This window comes from Cetorhinus maximus, chromosome 6 (assembly GCF_964194155.1).
Source record: "Cetorhinus maximus chromosome 6, sCetMax3.hap1.1, whole genome shotgun sequence".
In the NCBI taxonomy this organism is placed as follows: Eukaryota; Metazoa; Chordata; class Chondrichthyes; order Lamniformes; family Cetorhinidae; genus Cetorhinus; species Cetorhinus maximus.
The window spans coordinates 104,013,170-104,036,606 of NC_135884.1; the positions used below are offsets into that span (position 1 = coordinate 104,013,170).

At 43.7% G+C, this 23,437-nt stretch overlaps 1 long non-coding RNA gene across 1 annotated transcript; it reads right to left on the reverse strand.

Annotated features, from left to right (window-relative positions):
• Nucleotides 1-852: 852 nt before the first annotated feature.
• On the reverse strand, nt 853-18,638 carry LOC144681371 (uncharacterized). Its single transcript, XR_013576772.1, has 3 exons — nt 18,532-18,638; nt 1,511-1,573; nt 853-1,105 (listed from the first exon to the last, which is right to left on the reverse strand). It is a non-coding gene; the product is annotated as an uncharacterized LOC144681371 (long non-coding RNA).
• Between the last annotated feature and the right edge of the window lie 4,799 nt (nt 18,639-23,437).

A 23,437-nucleotide genomic window follows, 5' to 3' on the forward strand; every position in this document is an offset into this window, starting at 1 on the left:
AGAAGTTAGCTATGGACACAGGATTGTTACAGCACAGAAGGAAGCTATTCAGCCTGTCACATTTGTACCCGGCTCTCCGAATGAGCAATTCATCTAGTGCCATTCCCTTGCCTTCTCCCCATAACCCTGCACATTTTTCCTTTTCAGATTACAGTCTAATTCCTTTCAAATGCCTTGATTGAATCTGCCTCCGCCACAGTCTCAGGCTGTGCATTCCTGACCTCAGCCACTTGCTGCGTGAAAAAGATTTTCCTCATGTCGCTTTTGCTTCTTTTATGGGTCAATGATCCAGCACCATTTTTATAGGGATACTGAGTTCCAGTAGCTCTGTTTAGGTTCTGAGACTGTATTGTGGGACAAGGATCTCATTAACAATTTTTGAGGGCTTAATGTGCTTAAATTTGGTGCATTGGCATTCAGGGGCACAAACCCATTTCCTACCATTACATTCACAATCAGCCTCAGGTTTCAGCACCTGATAGTGTGGGTTGCTCACCCCGGGCATGAGCATGGTATCATTGGCCCCTATATAACCTGATCCCAAACCCAGCAGAGCTTTTACACTCCTACTGTTGTGATCTTTCACAATGAGTGAAGTTAGTGCTGAATTTGTGAGCAGTTTTGTGAATCACAAACCTCTGAACTGTAGCCAATTTCATTTCACCTAAGAAACTTTGCAGACAGTAGAAAAAAATACTTATAGGCTCACATCAAATCCAAATCCCATTCACGAACATGGGAATAGGTGGCGGCCATTCAGCCCCTCAGTCCTTTTATGCCATTCAATTAGATCATGGCTAATCCGTATCTGAACTCCATTTACCCACCTTAATTTCCCTTAATGCCCTTGCCTAACAAAAATGTATCAATTTCAGTTTTGAAATTTTCAATTGAGCCCCAGCCACAACAGCTTTCTCAGGGAGGGAGAGTTCCAGCTTTCCACTGTCCTTTGTGTGAAGAAGTGCTTTCTGACATTCACCCCTAAGCGGCCGAGCTCCAATTTTATGGTTATGCCACTTTCTTTTGCGCTCTCTCGCCACAGGAAACAGTCTCTGTTGATCTCTCAATTTCTTTACAAAATCTAAGTACTGTGGATGCTAGAAATCTGAAACGAAAACAGAAAAACAGGTTAGACAGCTTCTGTGGGAAAGAAACAGTTAATTGGTGGAATTTTCAACTCTTGAGGTGGAATTGTCCAGTCCTGTTGGCACTGGGCGGCATGGTTGGAGGGGTGGGGGGAGGGGGCGGCTGTAGAATTTGGTGGGAGTGGCAGAAATCGGTTTCATGCTGGCCCAAAATCACAGCAGCTTCATCCGATGGCGCCCGCCATGGCAGAATGCGAATCCCACTGGAGGCTGGCATGAACATGATTTGCATCCTGCTAATGCAAATTAAGGCCCGACTGGAATTGCTCCCCCGCCCCATGATTGATTTACCGTTATGCCAGTGGGAAAACACGCTTGCCCAGAACATGCCTGGACAAGTGTGACATGCTGAAGTCAGGACTTACCTTTAGGGCCTAGCTCAGATAGTGGATATCCATGGAGCAGAAGATGCTGGAGCACTACAGCTACTCCCGGAGGAACACGTGTATCACAGGTTAGATGGATTCTTATGGACATGGCTCTGCTGCAAAGCAGCTCTTGGAGGCTCCGTTAATGATCTTGGGCATGGGCTGTTATGAATGATAGACAAGGTTGGGGCTAGATGAAAGCCTAGGGCCAGAACTTTAGGTCGGTGGGCGGGTGGGATCGGTGGGTCCGAGAGCGGCTGGGGAACAGACCACCGACTGCGATCAGCTACCGACTGCTATTTCACGCTGGCTGGCCAATTTCCGGCCAGCCAGTGTGAAGCACACGTTGAAAAGCTCAGTGCGCCAGGGCGGGGGTGGGAGGAGGGAGGGCACTGACATGAGCACGGGTGCAGGCAAGTGTGGAGTGAAAGCCTCCTGAAGGCAGAGAGCTGCCTCAGGGAGCTGAAGACTTCAAAAATATTAAATAAAGATTTGAAAATCAGAGCAAAAATGTCCAAGCATCACAAACAGTCTCCTGAACGTATACATTATGAAAATTCTGTCCATAGATTTTTAAAAATTTGATATGGAAGCCCCACCCTGGCCTTGGACGAGGTTTCATGAACAACGCAAAGGCCGCCTGGCTGATTCGCCTGTCCACCAACCGTGAGGTTGGAAGGACCACGGAAAATTGGGGGCAATTACAACTTTAATGGGCTTAATTGCCCTCTTAATTGTTGACGGGTGTCTGACTTTTGCACGCGCCCGCTGACTGAAATATCGCACGAGCACGGGATGACATCAGGATGTCATCATGTGCTCTTTTACACTAGAGCAGGTTGAGCACATGCCCGCACACCAAACTGAAAATTCTGGCTTACGTGTGAGTGGGAGAGGAAGGTGTACCCAGGCGGGGGAATGGGGGAGGGGTGAGGTTGAGAGGCGGGGGATGAAGGTGTCAGGTGGGTGGTAAGGTTGTGGGTGGGGGAGGTAGATGAAGGTATCGGGGTGGGTGAGGTTGGGAGGGGAGGTCAAAGCTGTCAGGGGGAGAGAGGAGTGCACGGGGTGTAATAGGGGAGAATGTGTAAGGGGGTAAGAAAGTGTAAGGGAGGGAGTTCAGAGGGAGGAAGGTGTCTGGGAGGAGGAAGGAGTTTGCAGAGGGGAAGATGTCTTGGGGGAGGAGGGAGTAGGGAGTTTGGAGGGGGAAGGTGTTCCGGCGGGAGGACGGAGTTAGGAGAGTGGAAAGTGTCCGGCGAGGAAGGAGGGAATAAGGGTGGAAGAGGGAGTAAGGTGGGAATGTCCAGGTGAACATGCAGCGCAGGGGTCTGTGGAGTCAATGACTGTCTCCTGGGGACCAAACTGAGGGAGGGCGCGGTAGGATGTTGAGTGTGAGAGGGGGCAGAGGGAAGGTGCTGTGGGAAGCAGATTGAGTGTTGGCAGTGATTGTGGAGTAATCCAGGGTTTCCGGGAGAGAACAGTCCCTTTGGAATGCTGAAAGGAGAGGGAAGATGTGTCTGGTTGCGGATTCACATTGGAAGTGGCATTGATTTTCTATAGAAGACTTCTTTAAGGATCTTCTTGTTCAGCAGAACTCTTAAATGTTCCTCTAGAGTATTTTCTTGATATTGGTAACAATTATTTCACTGTTTCTTTCATATTAATTTCTTCCAAGATCTAATCCACAGCACATGAAAACTATATTAAACATCATCGGAAAAATAAAATAATTCACACAGGAAACAGTACCTTAAAAATTAATGTTCCAAATCAATACATTTTCCCTTCTGTCCCTTTAAATCAGTACTTCAAACAGCTTCTCTTTAAGGTGTAATTATAATGGTTAGAGAAGTTGTTTGACCCAAACACCCTGGAATGGGCCTATTCATGACCCTCATTTGCAAGCCACATGCATGATTAATGAGGCTCTCACTCAAAATGAGCAAGATTGATTAGCAAGGACATACAGATCCAAAATAAATATGCACAGTGTTACTCAACAAACACAGGTTGTGTCCCACTGGTCACAAAATTGCACTGTGCTTGCCCAACCAAAATCTGAAGAAAGCAATGATGATGGCCCAGTGGTAAATTCAGCTTAGTATTCCAGCTCATTGTGCTATCTAAAAGCCATAACAACTATAAGGAGAAGGCTGCACATTTCCAAAAGAAGACAAGTCAGGCTGCTGGTGGGCTTTCCAATTTCTGAGTTCTTAAATTGGCACAAGGAGTGGCTTTACTCATGATGTGAGTATGAGAAATTCCAAGGATGGACCAGGGAGATTTTCATGGTTTGATGACAGTTCAACAAGTCAAAGGTTCAGTTTTATTTCTTCTTGCTCCTTCTTCAAACTCATATACTCAACAGTGTGCAGGCATGTCCAATAATAGTATGGGGCTCGGTGTATTGACATTTATAGGGTGTGCTCAACCATTTCACATAGACACTAAGCTACAATCTGTTCAAGTGTGGGGCCTGCCAAAATAACACAACTGCTACCAGAGAGGTCATGTGCATCTGGCAAGCACTAAACTGTTTTGGAAACAGACTCAGATACATCCACCCTAGGCAAGGGGGAAAACATATGGTGAAACACATTGAGCAAGGGAAGAGGAACAAGTGAATGAGCAGCAACAACCAGAACTGAAAGCTAGAGTCAGAATTAGCAGTCAAGAACATCCTCAGGAATAGAGTGGTAGTCTTATCACCAAGCTGGCAGGGGACATGACCTGCCAAAGCTAAGTGCTGAATTATCTTTTGAGGCCCAGAGGAGTGGGGTGCATCTTCCACCCAAAATGCCCTGCATCCTTAATGCAACAGCAGGCAGGAAAAGTCACCCTCATTGCTTAGAACTCTCCAAGCATCACATGAACATCATGCTAGGAACAAATCTATACCAAACAATCTGACATTACCTTATTGTGCAAATTCAACTCATTAGGGCACAGTTGCACTCAGTGTTCAATGAGCAGCTGTACTGGTACCAATGCGTTTGGAGCTCATTACTGACCCCATCTGTTCAAATCCAGTCTGTTACTTAGTCAATTTCTTGAACAGTTTTCTTTTACCTTTGTATATTCGTATTGTTATGATCAGGTAAGGGGGGGTGGGGGGATGAATTGGCTCCCCTCTTTACCCATTCCTTGTTTGACTGCAACAAGATTTTTTTTTAAAAGGGAGATACTTGCCAATTCAGTGAGTATTTAACTGTTCATGTGCTGTGACCATGAAAGACACACACTGACAGGTTTTCTTGAGTTTTTAAAAAGAAGAAAGGATAGTTTTTATTGCACTTAACCTGGTCCAAGAAAAATAATTTTAAAAACCCTCCGACTTTCACACACACACTTGAAGTTCACATTCACACAAATATATTACAGAGTGTGAGGATAATTTGAGCAATTTGAAGTCCAATAAATTTAAAGGGGTATATGGTTCTTGAAGGTTGGTGACTTGGCAGGCTTCAGGCTGAAATTGATGGTCCTTCTTTGGTGGCATTGAGGCAGTTAAAGATATAGATAGACCATTAATCTGCTCTTCTGAAAAAAGCAGCTGCAGTGTTGAGTTCTGTGAAAATCTTTATGTAACACATGGGGACAGGGTTCAAAACTTACAAGTTGTCTGGAGAGAGGGAGACCCACACAGGGATTTTGCTTCTTCAGCATCTCATTTGCTTGTGCAGTTCTTCAGAGAAAACAGGTGCTTAAACACACAAGGGGTTAGCTGGTTTGTAATGTGACCCTCTGTCTCTCCAACTACTCTGTGACTCAAATATGGTCATGGCTAGTGTATTCCAGATGTAACTTGATTAGATAATTGCTGGGAATTCCTCTCTCAACTAGATCCCTTTGTCTGATTGCATCTAATGCTGGTTCCCCATCCAGTTGAGTCTATTTCCTGTGAATGGGGACAGAAGATGTGATTCATTCACATTCCCCCAGCAATCTTTGGTTGGCTCTTGCAGATGGGTATGTTTCACTTAACGGCTTTGGAATGTAGAAAATAGAGTGATGCAAATGTGGAGCTATCTTGGATTGTGATTTCAAGTCCTTGGAATGAGGCTTTAGTCCTTTTTAAAAATTCAATTAATGGTTTCTAGTCAGTAAATTCATAAAGTCATTTTTTATATAGCATGGTTTCACAACAATATTTAATTTCTGGTTCTACACAGCCTTTTCATGAAAATGTCTGTTCTCAAATTCCCTCTGCTTCCTCCACATCTTGAATGAAAGTAATTTTTCAGCCCAACCCAAAACATGGCTTGCTATCCAATATAGCAGATCCTCTTTAGTGAGCATAGAACATTCTTGCTTATCCTCATAACACGGTCATCCCTCCAGGAAATAGAACATGAGTTCTAATCAGTCTGCATGGTTCAAATCAAATACACAGGGCTACCACACACTGTGATCGGTCAAAGTCAATTCATGATTCTTCTCATTTTTAGCTATTTATTGTAGAAACCCAACCAAAACCATAGAACTAACTTAGACCACTGGGTTCCACCGCTGATATATGACGCCCACAGTTTGTTGGATTTAATTCATAATGTCTTACAACAATAGTCATTGAGAAGATGTTCCCGTTTGTGGGGAGACCAAAACTAGGAATTATAAGTGCACAGTAATCACAAACATATCCAACAGTGAATTCAGAGAAACCTCTTTACCCAGATAGTGGTTATAATGTGGAACTCACTACCATAGGGAGTAGTAAGGCAGATAGCATAAAAGAGTTTAAGAGGAAGCTAGATAAACACATAAGGGAGAGAAGAAGCCTTCTTGTACAGCTTACAGTGTTGTAACAATAATTCATGGCATTTCGAAGATTTACATTCACCACATTTTACCAAGAAAAGCCTCAATAATTCCAATTTAAAAGCTCTTCCCCTATGGTTTCTTGATGTAATCCCAAATTGCGAGGGCTTCATACAGGATAAATGACGGTTGCTGTAAATAAAATGCAGAATATTTTACCAGAGTCAATGAAAGAATGTACAATTTTCACAATAATGTACTTCCTGAAGATACTCTGCTTTTATCACCATCACTCATCATCAACGCTCCCATTTAGCAGCACGCGCTGCAGTGCGGTAGCCTGGAAGGTACTGTGCAGGCCTTAATTGTCCTGTGTTAAATACTGCATGTGCAGCTGCGCAAAAAAAAAAAATATCTTGCATTGCAAAAGTGGCTGTGCTCAACAACAAAATTTTAAAGGGAACATTGGCTCTGATGAGGAGTCATACGGACCCGAAACGTTAACTGTATTCCTCTCCGCAGATGCTGTCAGACCTGCTGAGTTTTTCCAGCTATTTTTATTATTGCTCATCACCTTCTTGAATTTGTCAATTTGGCTGCTGGGCGTAACAAGACAATTAATATTTCCATTTAAACTGATCAGGAGTTCATTAAAAAGTATTTTTACTAGCAAATTATTTTATAGAGAAAGGAAAAAAAAGAGGAACAAAAATACAGAAAGCAAGATTTATTTGATCACTGTTCTCTTAAAGAAAAGATAATATAGAAGTGAACACAATAGAACAGACTTTGGGTCTCGATCAATTTTAGTTGTATAAAGCAATTTTTAGTTTTTTAGAAATAATTTATGCTACAATCGTGAAACATATCTCTTCATGGTATAGAGATTGAGTAACATTAAGACTAAGGGGGTTTGCTCCCTTGGCAGCAGTGCATCTCCAAATTCTCATCCCCTATTTTTAAAATCCGTGCTCTGGTTAGTTATAGCCTCTGCACGCACTAGTCTTTTGTGTGCCAAGTTGTCTGTCGTTAACCTGTAAATATTCTCCCATTGATGTCTGAGCCAGGCTCTTATGCAATCTAGTTTCCCTCCTAGATCTTTTACACCAAAATAAGCCCCCTATGTATTGCTGTAGTCAAACAGCTCCAGTTATTCAAAGGGATCTTTGAACACATACTGAAGATAATGCAACACTGTTCTGAGCATGAATTTAAATAAGGATTTGTTCTTGGAAATGTTTAGTATTTTATTCTTATTGGGCGTTTTATAAATTCCAAATCTTTAAGAAGGCAATGTGTCAACACCTGGGCATGTGGGCAATGAAGGTATCCAAGCTGGCATTTTAAGCTTGACTTTTGCATGAAAGATGATTGAACCAGATTAAATTTAATATTAAGTAAAAACAGAAAATGCTGGTAAAACTCAGCAGGTCTGGCAGAAAATCAAATAGATAGTGTTTTGATCCTGTTAGAGACCATTAATGTTTAAAGAGAAATCCAAACACCCAGTAATTAACTGACAGAGCTACGACACTAGATTTCATGTTTTTAAATAAAAAACTTTATTGTGTACAAAAAGAAATTAAACAAAGCAAGCACCATTAATTTAACACGATAATTTATAAAGCCTGGATTTTCAAAATGACGGCGAACCTGTCCGTCCTTGTGAAAATGGCGGACGAGCCCAAAAATCAGAAGCCCCGCCCCTGAACACGGCACATATCATTTTCGCGGGAATGGGGTCGGGTTGTGTTTTGTGCATGTGCACTTTGCGGAGCCAACTGCCCATAGAAATCAGCAGTTACCTCCACTCATGTGTGATTTTGATGTGAGAGGTGTCTGAAACCCAACATGTACAGATTAAATGTGGTAGGGGCAGGTCTGAACTTTGTGGATTTATTTGGATAGCCTGGTACCCTTTTGGGGAGGTAAGGTACCCCTTTGCATACTGTCCCAGGATACCTTTGGGAGAGGAGAGGTGAGGTGCCATTTGGGAGAGGCAGGTACCTTTTGGGGTTCTAAAATTAGGCATGAATGTGCGTTAAAAGTGCATAGGTTTGTTGGAACTGTGAAGCACATTGGAACTTATCAAAAATATCAAGATGAAGTGTCAAGAGGAGTTGTTAAAAACAACTGTCAAAGGTGTCACGATGTAGTATCAAAGAGAGTTGTCTCTTTAACTCTTAGAAAAAAATGCCTGGAGTGTTAGAAATGATTGCTATTTCACTCTGTCTGTTGACATAAGCCTTAGGACTTCCATTATTGGAGCAGTGCTGCATGACTGATTTCACAACTATCCATTATCACAGTAGGGTGTCTGCCATTTCACAGTTTGATTGACGGCTCCAACTGGTTATGGATTCCGTGAACTGGGACTATGGATTCCGAGATTTGTTTTTTTAAGGGATTATGCATTTGAATGAAATGTCTGTTGTTATAAGGGATAATGTAGTTGAAAGAATGTAAATGTACCAATTGGGTTTTTATGCATGAGAGTTTTTTTTAATAAAGTCTGCAATAGGCAGTTAGGGAAAAATCCCCCCCCCCCACCAACCTGACGGGGGGGAAGTGCAGGAGCTAGAGCGGATTGGCGTGACTCCAATTGGCGCCCCTGATCGGGGGCGCACCACCATTTTACGTGGGCGGGCCAATTATGGCCCGACCAGCGTGACGTCCACCAGGAAGTGCTATGCACTCCCTGTGCGGTCGGGGGGGAAATTCCCTCAGCCGGGAGTGTGCCCTTTTGCGCATGCACGTGAAAGAGCGCACAGATCTCCCTGAGGCTAAGTGTTGCCTCAGGGAGATCAGCTCCAATTTAAAATATTCATTAAACATGTTTAAAAATTTTTCCTGTCACATCCCCTCATGTGACACTGTCACATAAGTTGGGACATGTCCATAAGTTTTATTGAAACCTTTCTTAAAGAATTAAATACCCTCATGAAATCTCATCCTGCCCGTGGATGAGGTTTCATTCATTATCCAAAGCCCACCAGGGCTCCTGGCCTGCCCGGCAACCTTAAGGTTGGACAGGCAGGTCCATTAATGACCTTAATTCCTTTTTCAATGGCCTCAATAGGCCGTTGACAGATCAGTGGGCACGCAGCTGACTCGGCTGCGGCCCCACTTACCTGAAAATGGAAATGACACAGGGTGACTTTGGGAGTTCCAGCTGACGTCATCCTGCATCATTTTATGCATCGGCGAGCGGGCCCGGCCCCCGCTTGCCGACCGGAAGATCCTGCCCTTAGAACTTTATTTTATTTAATCTCAGCATGGGCCCTGAGGGGTGCCCATGGTGGATCCTGGGTGAGATGGCATGGTAGGTGTAAGGCAAAGGCTGGTGGGTGGGGGCATGAGTTGACATGAATTAGTACAAAGTTGGCATAGGTGCTATAAAGGGACATGGGGGCTTGGGGCATAAATTGGCATGAAGGGTATAGGGGCCATCTGGGTGGGGCAGAGGGGCATTGTTTGGAATGGAGGGTAAGAGGGACCAAGGAGTGGGCAGAGTGGGATAGATTGGCATGCAGGGTATGAGGGGCCATGGGAGGCGGGTTGGGAGCATGAAGTGGCATGTATAGGTCATGGGCTGTGTGTGGGGGAGTGAGAGAGTTTGAGGGGTGAGGGCTGGAATGCTCTTTTACGTTTCTCTAGCCTTTTTTAAACTTTGATGCAGTCCTTTCACCCAGCCCACCTCTGCACCTGGCATCATTTGCACTTGTCCTGGGGTGGCCCAGCCTGATTCCCAGGGAACTCTGCTTCCTGGAACAAAAATCCGACCTTCTGGCCACTTTTTCTCAGAGCTGGGAAATGTCCCAACTCTGCTTCTGACCCAGGAGCAATCTGGGCCAAATGCTTAAGCTATAAACTCAGTTCTACTTGTTACTTCCTCCCACGTGTTCCCTTATCTTACGAATTCTTGAAGGTTCATTCACTTCTTTAGGGATCAACCCGAAGGTATGTCACAGCCCTCCAGAATTCACTCTCATTCTCATCAATATTCCAGTTTTCTCCAAAGTACAAGATTTATGTGGATCCTCCTATTAGCTTTTGGCTAAGTCAGTCTCCAACTTTTCCTTAAAGACTGTGGATCCCCAGTTCAAGCATGGGCTTCACTGCATTCTTGCTTGGGGATTTAAACATTAGAGACACCCCTGGTTCTTAATGGCCCTCTATGCTTCTACACAGCTTCTGTGTAGTTGCTAGTCTCACAACTGATTCTCAGCTCCTGGCAGATGCTTTCCTCTGCCTGTTCCAAGGTGACTGGCCAAGCTGACTGCTTTCAATCTAACTGCAAACTGCGTTCTGCCAAAAGGCTCTGCAATGACCATTGTAGGTTTCTTCCGTTAGCTTTGAGCTAGGCAAATCTTCCAGGTTCTTTCCTCCTCACAAATTCAAAACTGAGTTGGAGCCTCAGCTGCATTCCGTGCAGTGAACGATAAAGTTAGTATTTTCTCCGCTTTAAGGTGTGGGCCTGACTAACATTTATCTCCTCTGGCTCTCCTAACTCAGTGACCTGCAGCCTACACCTAGGAGGAAGGAGTGCCAGATGATGTGCCACCTATAAATGAGGAAGAAGAAGTGAATATGGCAAGATAGGAACAGGCATATCCCCATTGTAAGGCCAGGGATTGATACTCTATTGGCCTGTCTTCAGACAAGAGTTAATGGGAACAAAGAACTTCATGGCATCCTTGCTCTCTGGCATAAACTACCCGCAGTGGTAGGGGGAAAATATGCAGCATTACACTTCCAACATCACCACTGGAATCTTCACATCCATTTGCATGGCAGCCCAGGGCATAGAGGAATCAAGCATGGACCTAATTTTTTTCATCAACATTGCAATTGCCTCCTTTGAGAAGTCAGTCACTTCCAGATTAGGCAGCTAGAGGGCAGAATGGGAACACCTATAAAAGTGGACTTCACCCATGTTGGGGATACATACCAGATAGACTGTTCTCGGCAGAATACAAGTCATCCAGCTGGAATGTCCATTTGTCTTGAGATTTGTGCAGAATGTTGCGTGTTCAAGAGTGAATGTATCAGCAGATACTGTAGTATACAGATTTTAAAAAACAAAATCAAATTCTCATGTTCCCAAGATATTCAATAGCCACAACTCAGAAGACTTTAAACGTACCTAACAATAATCCTGACTGCTGCCCAATCTCAGAATCTCATTTTTCCCTTTGCTGTCTAATGAGACAGGCCCAGTTAATTCTATTCATCTTCCTTTTTCTCCTCGGCTATTTCACTTATTTATTTTATTTTGTTAATTTTAATTTACCTATTAGTTCCTACGTATTTTTCAGCTCCTAGCTCTATTTCTATTATATTTGCTCATATTCTGACTTTAGCCTCATGATCTCCCAGTGCGGTTTAAATTCCCATTGCCCATCTCTGTGATTCTCAACTCCATCCACACAATGTAAAGTATAAGCTCTGGTCTTCTCCCTCCAACCAGCTGGAGTCCTCAAATCACTTCAGTGACGTAGAAAAGTTATGCTGTTACCAGAAAAACTGCCAATCTGACAATTCAACATTATTTTTCATGGATCTAACCATTTACGTTAATTTTAGTGTTAAAATGAGAACCCATTATATTGAAAATTTTAAGGACAATGATTTAGTTAATATGTCAGTTGTTTGAAACTGTTGTACATAAGCAGTGATATGTAGATTGGTGAGGCAATGCAGCTTTCTAAAGAGCTCTTTCTGGCCTTTGAAAAATTAATCCTTTTCTCTTAATTAAATGCAATCGAAATATTAAGATTGATTCGTTACCCTCACGGTAAAGAAGTTTAACTCGTGCAGCTGGACTTAATTAGATATTTACACCAAAATTTTAATTATTTCTTTGTCAGAAGATGCCAGGGTCCAAATTATGCTTACAGAAAGTCTTTGACTAAACAGCACCCTCCTTCATCTGACTGGCACTTGTTGCATCATATGCACTTGTGACATGATCTAATTTCCCTGTGAGTGAAGGAGAAGGGCGTGGTTATCCATGATGCTCAGCCTAGTGCAGCTGTTGGTGGCTTTGCTGTTGAAAGCTGCAATTTAGAGCACAATACTATAAGGGTCTCATCATTGTGACAGTAAACATTTTAAGTTTTCCAGCTGAGTAAGCTAGGAAATTGGACTAATCGAGATACAGCTGGCAAGTGTGACCAGTAGGTCACCTATCTTAATGAGGTAGATCATTTTCAATTCTTATATAAAACACAAACAGCTATTAAAAACTCTACCAAGGGAAGTGACATACCTTAGTACCAATATTTGCTTGGATAAGAATTCTACCTATCACTGTTGTCCAAATGTTCCAGGTTTGCTGCAAACTACAAAAATGACATTCATGCGTACACTTCGGTGTCAGCCATGGCTCAGTTGTGAGCTCTCGTGCCTCAACATCAGCAGGCTGTAGATTCAAGTTCCATTCCATGCCTTGTGTACAAAAATCAAAGTTGACACTTCAAGTGCAGGACTGCGGATGAGACATGAAACGAAGGCCCTGTCTGCCCTCTCAGCTGAAAGATGATAGGACAGTATTTTGAAGAAAAGGATGGGAGTTATCCTGACCAATATTTATACTCTCAATCAACATTGGTGTTGCATGTGAAAGTCGGACAGGTCGTTCAGAATCCCGCAATATGCATGCTCTAGATCAGACAGGTGTGCTTTTAAGGATTCAGCATCTTCAGCGTCCACTGTTCAGTTATTTCATGCTGCTACTATGCAGTAGCAACACAGTGGTATTCACCACAAACATAATGCTGCCATCAAGCCAGAAAGATGTTCTGCCTATCACAAAAATGAGTAATGTGGTATATGAATTTCAGTGCCAGTGTGATGCTTGATAGGCCGTACTTCCCAAAGACTGGCAGATCATATCAAACAGCATGTCCCAACCACTGTTCACAACGGGTAGGGTACAGGCCGTACCCAACCAGCCCATGCTTGCAAAACTCAAAACACAGTGTCCAACGTTAGATGTCATTCCGCAATTGGACAACATCGCTAAGGATTACGCTGACAACTAAATTAAGATTGTCAGTCAGGCTCGAATGTGGCACATTTTGTGTAATGGATGCTACATATATTAATGCAAAGGGCCCTGTTCTTTGCAGACAGGAAGAAGATGTACGTACATTGCACCTGTTTCAGCTAAACAAAATAGGTGACAGCCATTCACTGACTCATTCCTCAGGGCAACGCCTTGACCAATCAAGGTCAAGCTGCCTGGTTTAAACTAAAACAATGCTTGGCAGTTAACTGTCAGTCACCATCAGCAGTGCATTCTCCATGGCAACACCACTTGCCAGCCAATCAGCACTCTCTTCACATACAATATAAATTGTTGTTTTCCCTTATATTGGTAGTCCTGCAAGTGTCCTGATGAGTGCAAGACAAAAAGCTTAGACATTTCTCTTTCTTCAGCCATACTCAAATAGAAAGCTGTGTGTATTTTTCAGTAATATGTGTATATTATCAACACTTTATGTGAGGTTTAATTTGAGCCCTAAATAAAGGTTAATGATGCTTATGGTAAGCTTAATCCGATTTGACAACCTTAAGAAAAAAATACATGTACAGGTTAGTAATCATATAATCATGTTCCAAAGCTACCTTTCAGCAATTGGCATCACTGGCAGTAACACTGCTGTTATTTTGACTTCACCTCAACCATGTAGAAAATGTTTTTTATTTTAGCTGCCTGGAATTTTGTTTTTGCAGTTTCCCCTTTCTCACAAAGCTTTCTTCAAGTTGCAGAGGATGAAATTGGGCCTTGTGTCCCCAGGTGAAAATGTATAATGAAGTCCAATATCGGGGCTGACCTCCCATGCCCAAGCAGCACTGGAAACGCATTGAGTGCCATATTTGCTTGGCACCATCTTAGCCAATGGAGTTCACTTAATAGAACTTGAAATTGTCACTATTCAAAAATTGTATGTTAAATTACACTCTACTTTTATTTTAAATGTTAACATATACTTATTCATGTACAATGTGCTTTGATGTCTCTATGAATCTCTATGAATGTTTCGCTAATTTCATTCAGACCGCATCAATAATCTATATGACAACAAGCAGGGTAAAGATTGAACAGATCTCATTGTTGTTATTTTTCTATTCTACAATGTGGCAAAGCAAGTTAAAAAAATAAAAATTGTAACTTGAGCAAAAGGGGAGGTGCAGCCACTTGCAGCATCTGTGTTGAAAACTGACCTTGCTGAACTTTGCAAGGTTAACCGCTGTTTCTCATTTTAATAGACTCTCTGCCAAAAGTGCTTAAAGGGCTGCTGCTCTCCCTTAAAAGGGCAGGGCATTTTTTGATGTTATAAAACAATTTTCCTTAGTAACAGCCAGTAATTGTTCCTTGCACAGTTTCCATAAGTATGCCATGTGAAGATGGGTGGAAGGAGTGTTGGGAAGTCTAAACCATTGACTGAAAATGCCTAGAAGGTCCTGCTATATGAAGTGCAACAGCAGAGAGGGGCACTCTACAGATCAGAGGGGAGCCTTTGTAAAGCAGAAGTGTAAGCTGTTTGGATGGAGGTAGTTCAGGAATTGAATACTTAAAGACCTGGGAACAAGTGAAGAAAAATACTTCTGTAACTGAAAGAATGTAAAGATAAGTTTACTCACTTTTCAATGCATTATTCTAGGGGCACCACAACACACCCAAAATGTGATATACCAAAATATAGATTATCAAGGCAATATCATGTAAAACAGACTGTTCCTAGTTGCATATGCATCTGCATATGATCATGCACTTCATCGGGGGGGGGGGGGGGGGGGGGGGGGGAGAGAGGCGGGGGGGCTGCTGGTGCAGGGTTAGGGGCAACATTATGTTTGCATGTTAGTCCCCAGCCTGTGCAACAGAGCCTGGTCTCCAATTGTCTTGGCTACTCCTGCCATTGGGCAAAGACCTTGCTCCATCATGACCGTGTGATAGCTGCTGTGCAACAGCCACTCCATGTTATAAGAACCCACATACGGTTACCTTCTACCCCATCAAAATGAATTTCGTGATGTGGAACATCAGGACTCTTATGGACATCCCCAGCAGTGACAGACCAGAACCTCGCACCGCTATTATAATCTGGGAATTCAGGCACTACCATATCGATATCGCTGCCCTGAGTGAGACATGGCAGGCAGGAGAAGGTCAGCTCAAGGAACAAGGTGATGGATATACCTTCTTCTGAAAGGTAAATCAGAAGAAGAATGCTGCCTCCATGGAATTGACTTCACCATGAAAAACGAACTAGTTGACTGTCTCAGCGAGCCCCCCTTGTTGACTAAACAAATGTCTCATGACCCTTCAGTTCAGCCTAGCCCAGAAACAGTGCACCACAGTTGTCAGCGCTTATATCCTAACCCTAGATGCAACAGATGACACCAAAGAGGGATTCTATCCAGCTTTGATCGTCCCGTGTCCCAAAGGGAGACAAGCTGATTCTCCTCAGTGATTTCAATGCCAGAGTTGGGAGGTGCACAAACCATGGAAAGGTAATTGGCTTGGAAGGTGTAGGGAAAGCTACCACTAATGGAGTCCTCCTTCTGGAATGCCTAGAGCATAGTCTGGTCGTAAAGAATACCCTATTTCATCAGAGAGACAATACAAGACCTCATGTCAACACCCTCACTCTAGACATTAGCACCTGCTTGACGATGTCATTGTCCGAGCGAGGGACCGTAAAGATGCTTGCATCACTCATGCCATGGCAGGAGCTAATGCCTGCTGGACCAACCATCGCCTAATCGGTGCTACTATTTCCATCAACTTGGCTCAAAAATGGCAGCGGCAGCAGAAGTGCTGCTGCAGGGAAATCAATGTCGATGGACTCAAGGACTCTGTGAAGAAAGACCTATTCAGTCAGTGCTTCACAAGCAACCTGGCCACACTCAACAAACAACAGAATGTCCACAGTGCCTGGTCTGCCCTTAAGTCTACCATAATCAGCACCAGCAAGGATACTGTTGGTTTCTCCACCAGAAAATATCAAGACTGGCTTGACGCGAACGACCAGGTGATCCAGCAGCTTGTAAATTGCAAGCATAAAGTGTTCCTGGACTGGAAGCACCACCAAAATTCAAAGGAAAGAAAGCAGGTCTACAGACAAGTGAAGGCCAAGGTCCAACAAAAACCTGTGACCAAAGGAACAAATGGTGGGTGGAATGAGCGCAGGAAATACAGCAACTCATCAGCAGCCATGACATGTGTGGATTCTTCAGTGCAGTCAAAGCAATTTATGGCCAAGCACCCAAGGACCTACCCCACTGAGAGCTAAGAATGGAGCAACTCTCATCAAGGACAGAGAGGCAGTCAGCGCTCATTAAAAGGAGCACTTCGAGGACCTCCTCAATGGGGACTCAGTCCTCAACATGAGTACCCTCAACCACATCCCACAGCCTGTTACCTGCCGCCACCTCAGCACAATCCCAACCTGACATGAGGTTGGAAACGCCAATAAAGGTCACCGGCACAGACGGAATCCCCACCAAAATAGTAAAATACGGCAGCGAAATACTCTTGGCATGAATTCATGACCTCATCTCCCTCATCTGGAAGGAGGAGATCATACCAGGGGATCTGTGAGATGCCGTAATCGTGACCATCTTCAAAAATTGAGACAAGACCAACTGCAGCAATTACAGAGAGGTATCTCTGCTGTCCATCACAGGGAAGGTCCTTGAGTCCTTCTCAGTCACCTTCTCTCTTAAGAACTCCTACCAGAGTCACAAAGCGAATTCCGTCCATTAAGAAGCACAGTGGACATGACCTTCACAGCAAGACAAGTCCAAGAAAAATGCAGAGAGAAGCAACAACCTCTATTCATGGCCTTTTTTGACCTCATAAAGACCTTTGACTCTATCAGCCAGGTGGGATTGTGAAGTGTCCTCCTGAAATTTGGCTGCCTGCAGAAATCCATCGCCATCCTCGGTCTGCTGCATGATGATATGCAAGCCATGATCCTTACCAATGGGTCTACCACAGACCCAATATGAGTGCAAACTGGGGTCAAGCAAGGCTGTGTCATCGCACCAACACTCTTTTCTATCTGCCTTGCAGCAACACTACACTCCATCTCCATGAAGCACCCCACCAATTAGAGCTACTTTATAGGATGAGCAGGAAACTATTCAACCTACACCACTTCCAGTCCAGAACCAAGATCACCTCAACCTCTGTCATCGAGCTGCAGTACGCTGATGACATTTGCATATGCACACACTCAGAGGCCGAGCTCCAAACAATCATCGATGCATTCACGGAGGCGTATGAAAGAATGAGCGTTAGGCTAAACATCGGGAAGACAAAGGTCCTCTATCAGCCTGCTCGCTGCTTAACACTGCCCCCTGGCTATCAAGATCCATGGCAAACCACTGGACAACATGGGTAATTTCTCATACCTTAGGAGCCTCCTCTCGGTGAGGGCAGACACTGATGATAAAACTCAACATTGCCTCTAGTATGTCAGTGCAGCTTTCGTCCAACTGAGGAAAAGAATGTTTGATGACAGAGACCTCAAACCCAGCACAAGCTCACAGTCTACAGGGCTGCATGTTACCTGCCCTCCTGTGTGTGTCTGAGACATGGGCAACATTGAGCAGCCACCTCAAACCCCCGGAGAAATATCACCAGCAATGTCTCCATAAAATCCTGCAAATTGGCACGATAGGAGCTCCAGTATCAGTGTTCTCACTCAGGCCAACATCCCCATTACCAATGCACTGGTTATGGTTAATCAGCTACGTATGGTGAGCCACATTGTCCACATGCCTCACACAAAACTCCCAGCACAAACTCTCTACTCCGAGCTTCGTCACAGCGAGCCATTACCAGGAGGGCAGAGGAATCGTTTCTGGGGTGTGCTCAAAGCCTCCTTAAAAAATGCAACATTCCCACCGATATCTAGGAATCAGATGAAAGCAAAATACTGTGGATGCTGGAAATCTGAAACAAAAACAAAAATAGCTGGAAAAACTCAGCAGGTCTGACAGCACCTGCGGAGAGGAATACAGTTAATGTTTCGAGTCCATATGACTCTTCATCAGAACTGTCAGATATCTAGGAATCGGATATCTAGGAATCTCTTACTCGAGACTGCCCAAACTGGAGAAGAAGCATCCGCAAAGGTCCCATCCATTTCGAACGTCTCCGGGAAGCCCAGGGGGGAGGCCAAGCATAAACAGCGGAAGGAACGTACCAAACTCCGAGCCCCCCACCCACTCGCCTCATCAAACACTACCTGGCCCACCTGTGGCAGAGTGTGCGGATCCAGCATTGGACTTTTTAGTCAGCTCAGGATCCACAACCCCGGAGTGGAAGAAAGTCATCCTCGCTCCCGAGGGACAGCCTAAGAAGAAGAAGAAGAAAAAGAAGAAGATTATGTAAAGTATGGCTAATTTGAGTGTGACTCTCTACACCCTATACACCCTGGTACCCAGCACAAATTGCGACTGTGACCTGCTGATGCCTCCTTTCCATAGTGATCAATGATGATGGTCTACCAACTATCAGGGTCTAAATTTAACAATGTTGCACTCAGGAAAAGAACATGAGGCAGAATTTTTAAGTCGGCGTGTGGGGGTGGGCCCGACACGCTGACGCGTAAAACGACGTGCGATGACATCGGGCGTGCGTCCTTACGTCATCGCGCTGAGTAGCGATGTTTTGTTCGGCGGAGTTAGCTGCGTACCTGCCAATATGTAAATGGCCTATTAAGGCCATTAAGGATCTTATTAAGGCTATTGTAAACGCTGCCCACCCAAGCTTGCAGTTGGCGGGCAGGCAAAAAGGCCAGGTAACCTCACCCACGAGCGGGATGAGGTTTCCTAAAGCTTTTATTAAATAAATAAAAACTTTTCCCTAAAAATATAAACATGTCCCATCTCATGTGACTTTATTTAATTATTTCAATCTCCCTGAGGCAGCTCCGTGACTCAGGGAGATTGAAGCGCTCTTTCGTGTGAATGCACGAAAAAGCGCTGGCACTGACTCTTCCTCCTGCCCTGCCCACACAGGTAGCGCTGAATGCTGCCAATCATGTATTACGCTGCTCAGGCCTTAATTGGCCCGCCCGCGTGAAATGGCAGCGTGGAGCCGATCATGGGGGGTGATCAGCTCTGCAACCGCCCCCGTCCGCTCCCTCCGAGCCCACCCGCCATCTGAAAAATTCAGGCTATGAAATTTGGTACGAGGCTGCTTACCAGAACTTTTGAGGTTGTAATGAGGCTTATGCTGGTCTTCAGTGCAGCTTTCTGAAAACTGGCTTTGGTAGTTGTCAACTCTGGTTGAATGTATTCCTACAGGTTTCATCAAATCACCACCCACACTGCTTAGTCAAACAGCATTTCTTCTCCATCTCCAATACTTTTACAGCTAATAGACAAAAGTGAACAAAATGCTTCTATGATTTTCTTTCATGGGTTACTCACATTCGTATCCAGGAGATCAATCCTTAATTCCTGGACATGCCAGAACAATTCTGTGGGTTTGACCTTCCTATGTACAGTGCAGTGTATCGGATACATAGGCTAAGTTCTTTTCTATATCTAACCCTGGGGCACTGCTGCTGTCCGCAGAGCTTTATATTGTCAGGGCTGTAAGTCTCCTTAAAGCCGAGTATCTGTTTTATTAGGCAAGCTATAGCAAAAGAAATTTTTAAACCTAGAGTTCCAGGTCATTTCCACTCGCTGCATAAAAAAGGTCTTCCTCACATACCACCCCCCCCTCCTCACCTCTTGCCCAAAACCCTTAAAACTGTGCCCCATAGTTCTTGTACCATTAGCTAATGGGAGCTATTTTTCTTTTTCTATCTTATCCAAACTTGTCATAATCCTGTATCTCTAGCAAATCTCCCTGCAATCTCCTTTGCTCCAAGGAGAACAACCCTAGCTTCTCCAGCAAAACCTTGTATTTAATTCTCTTATCCCTGAAACCATTCTGGTAAATCTGCTCTGCACCCTCACAAGGACATTCATATCCTTTCAAAAGTGTGGTGACCAGTACTGGATGCAATGCTCTAGTTGTGGCCTAACAAAAGCGTAATAAAGGTTCAGTATAATTGCCATGCTTTTGTAGTCAATACCTCTATTTATGAAGCACAAGGTCCAATATGCTTTGCTAACTGCTCTCTCAATATGTCCTACCACCCTCAAAGATCTATGCAAATGTACTCCCAGGCTCATCTGTCCCTGCACACTCTATAGAGCTGTGCCATTAAGCCCTTATGACCTTATGACCTTTCCCTATCCTTTCTCCCAAAATATATCACATCACATTTCTCTGTGTTAAATCTTATTTGCCACTTGTCTGCCTATTCTGCTAGCCTATGTCCTGTTATAGTTGATTTGCATCATCCTTACTGCCACTCCTCCAAGTTTGGAACATTTTGTATATTTTATGTTTTGGATCTATACAGCGATGACACTAGTTTGTGTGTGTGTAACAAGTTATATTCAGTGTGTTACAATATCAACGCCATACTTCAGATCTGGTTTCCATCTCTTCCTACAGTTTATTTACTTTGCTCTGAGTCCATACACAAGCTTAATCAATCAAGCACAGTAAGCATCAGCAGTAAATAGATTCACATAATCAAACACAGACCAATTGAACATTACAGTATCATTAGCAAATTTTGAAATATTACTTTGTATTCCAATATCCAAGTCATTTATATGTATCAGAAAAAGCAATGGCCCTAGCACTGACCATTGGGAAACACCATTGTCTATCATCCTCCAGTCTGAAAAATCACCATTTACCACAACTCGCTGTTTTCTGTCAATTTATTAATCCAAGCTGGCACTAACCCTCTTCTTCCATGAGTCTCAAGTTTTTAATCAATCTTTTATGTAGTACTTTGTCAAAAGCTTTTTAAAAATCCAAACAGAAACATCCATTGCATTCCCTTCATCAACATTCTCTTTTACCTCATCAAAAAATTCAGTTAGTTAAGCACAATCTACCTTTACAAATCCATGCTGGCTGTCCTTAGTTAACTGCTCCAAGTGTCTTTTCTTTTTTCCCCTGATTGTTGTTTCTAAAACCTTACCCACCATTGATGTTAAGCTGAGCAACCTGTAGTTGCCAAGACTGTCCTTACACCTTTTCTTGAATAAGGGTGTCACATTTGCCACTCTCCAATCCTCTGTCACCTCCCCTGTATCTGGGGAGACTGGAAGATTGTGGCGATTGTTCTGCTATATCACCCCCACTTCCTATAGCATCTGGGATGCAAGCCATCCAGGCCAGGCTACTTATCCACTCTAAGCATAGTTAGCCTTTCCAGTACCGTCTGCTTCTCAATCTTCACCCATCCATTGCTTCTGCACTTCTACAGGTACTTAGCACCCTCTTCCTGAGTAAACATCATTACAAAGTACTCATTCAGTATTTTAGCCTTGCCCTGCACCTCCAAGCATATATCACCCTCTTTGTCCCTAATAGGGACAATTACTATTTACATGCGATTAGAAGATTTTTGCGTTCTCTTTTATGTTGACTGCCATTCGATTCTCATATCCTCTCTTTGCCAGTCTTATTTTCATCTTCACTTTCCCTCTCAACTTATTGTGTTTGACCTGGTTCTCACTTGAAGAATTCACGTGACATGCATCATACACTTTCTTATTTTTAGTCATTATATTCTTTAGCTCCCTGTTCATCCAAGGATCCTTGACTATGGTCCCCTACCTTTCAACCTTGTTGGAATGTACCTAGCCTGTACCTGAAGTATCTCCTCTTAATGATCGCCTATTGTTCCGTAACAGCTTTTCCTGTCAGTCTTTGGTTCCATTTGACCCAAGGTAGATCCCTCTTCATCCCATTGAAATTAACCCTCTCCCAATTTAGAAGATGTACTTTAGATTTTTCCTTGATCGTCTCCATTACTAGTCTAAACCTTATGATATGAATTTCTGTTTAGTTCCCCATTGACAGACTAAGAAAAGGACTGCCACTGCACATACTGCAATGTCTTTGATCAGGCAGCCAAGCAAAAACAAAATCATCTAACAAAGGTAAGAATTCACAGCTGAGAGTATTGGTGGGCAAGTATGGTTTACACAATTTTCAACGAGATGGGTTGATTTTACTTTATTATAGCAGGTCTGGATCAGCAAGTGCATTTATATTCTTCACTCAGAGGTAACGAACCTGTAGAATTCTCTACCACAGAAGGCTGTGGAGGCCAAGTCACTGAATATATTTAAGAAGGAAATAGATAGATCTCTAGACTCTAAAGGTGTCAAGGGGTATGAGGAGCGTGCGGGAGTATGGCGTTGAGATAGAGAATCAGCCACGCTCACAGTGAATGGCGGAGCAGGCTCGAAAGGCCAAATGACCTACTCCTGCCTCTATTTTCTATGTTTCTATGCTTCTTTATTAAACAGTAATTAAATATGTACAACTTCATATGGGCAACCTTATGTAACAGCCATAGATCCAACAGAGAATTCACATTAGTGTACACTTGGAACAGCATTGCATTGATGAAAAGTGGTAACATTCCTGCCATACAAGTGCCGGGAAATGGCCATCTGCAAAAGAAAGAATCTAACCATCCCCCTGACATTCAATGGCATTACCATTGCAGAATTTCCCACTATCAACATCAATCGACCATAAACTGAAATGGACCAGCCCTATAAATACTGTGGATCCAAAAGCAGGTCAGAGACTGGGAATTCTGAGGCAAGTAACTCACTTTCTGACTCCCCAAAACCTACCATCTACAAGGCACAACTCAGGAATGTGATGGAATACTGTTCACTTGCCTGGATGAGTGTGGCTCCATCAACACTCAAGAAGCTCGACATCATCTAAGACAAAGCAGTCCGCTTGATTGGCGCCCCATCCACCAACTTAAAGATTCTCGGTGGCAGCATGTACAAGATGCACTGCAGCAATTCACAAAGGCTTCTTTGACAGGACCTTCCAAACCCATGACCTCTACCACCCAAAAGAACAAGGGCAGCAGATGCCTGGAACACCACTAACTGCAAGTTCCCCTCCAAGACACACACCATCCTGTCTTGGAACTATATCACCGTCCCTTTACTGTCACAGGATCAGAATCCTGGAACTCCCATTCATGCAGCACTGTAGGTGTTTCCGCAACACATGGACTGCTGCAGTCCAAGCGA